The sequence below is a fragment of the Panthera uncia genome, chromosome F1 (genome assembly GCF_023721935.1).
Source record: "Panthera uncia isolate 11264 chromosome F1, Puncia_PCG_1.0, whole genome shotgun sequence".
Taxonomy (NCBI): domain Eukaryota; kingdom Metazoa; phylum Chordata; class Mammalia; order Carnivora; family Felidae; genus Panthera; species Panthera uncia.
Genome location: NC_064813.1, coordinates 56,104,755 through 56,105,675, shown reverse-complemented (window position 1 = coordinate 56,105,675; position 921 = coordinate 56,104,755).

The window sequence follows — 921 nt, the reverse complement described above, 5'->3', positions numbered from 1 at the left end:
CGCCCAGAGGCACTTGGCGGCCACCGCCGGGTGGGCGGGCGCCAGCCGAGGGGGCCTCTCCATTCATTCCCTCATTAGGGATGCGGGGCCGCTCCTCCCCCTCCTCGCGCGCGCTCTCGCCCGCGGGCCCCGCTGTTTATTTTTGTTTCTCGCCCCACCCGCGGAGTACGGTCGTCGGAGAGCCTCTGGTGGCTTTTATTTGTACTCGTGTTTGGGTTTTGCCGGGCGAGGTGAGAGGGCGCTGGTGCAATTAAGCGGCCCCCTTTTGTCCGTTTCATCGGGAAGAATGGGTGCGATCCTCCACCGCCAGTCTCCTACCTCGGGACGTGGCCCGTGCTTAAATTCTGCTCCCCCGCCCCCGTTTCCAAGCTTTCTCACTTCCCGGGCAGCCCTGAGCCCCCTCTCAGTCCCCTTCTTCAGGGCGCCGTTGGGTTCAGGGTCACCCTAGTAGTTGGGCAAACGGCACAAAAGCCCCCCCTCCCTCCCAGCCCCCGGAGGCGCCAGCAGCCTCCGCGGGCTGCACAGGGCTCGGGCCGGGCAGCCCGCCGAGGTGCCCGCGCGGGGCCGCCGCCTCGGGAATGGGGCGGCAGAAGAGGTCGCCCGGCGCCCACCGCAGCACCCCCGGAGTGGGTGAGACCGGGAGTCCCAATGTCTACACTGGCTGATCGTCACTTCCTGGGACACAAGGAAGTGTCATTTAGGCGAGCTTGTTTAGGGAGGGTGGAGAGCTGTGTTTGATTTTGGCCCAGTCCTATCTCCTCCAGGTGGCTTCCTCACCCTTCCACCCACCTGCCTCCCACATTATCCTTTAGACATCCCCGTACAATGCAGTTGTCCAGGGCCCATTAGCCCTTTACACAGCAATCCCACTTCTTTCTATCTTATCCGGGAGCTTACATTTTGCACACTCAGCCTCTAGGA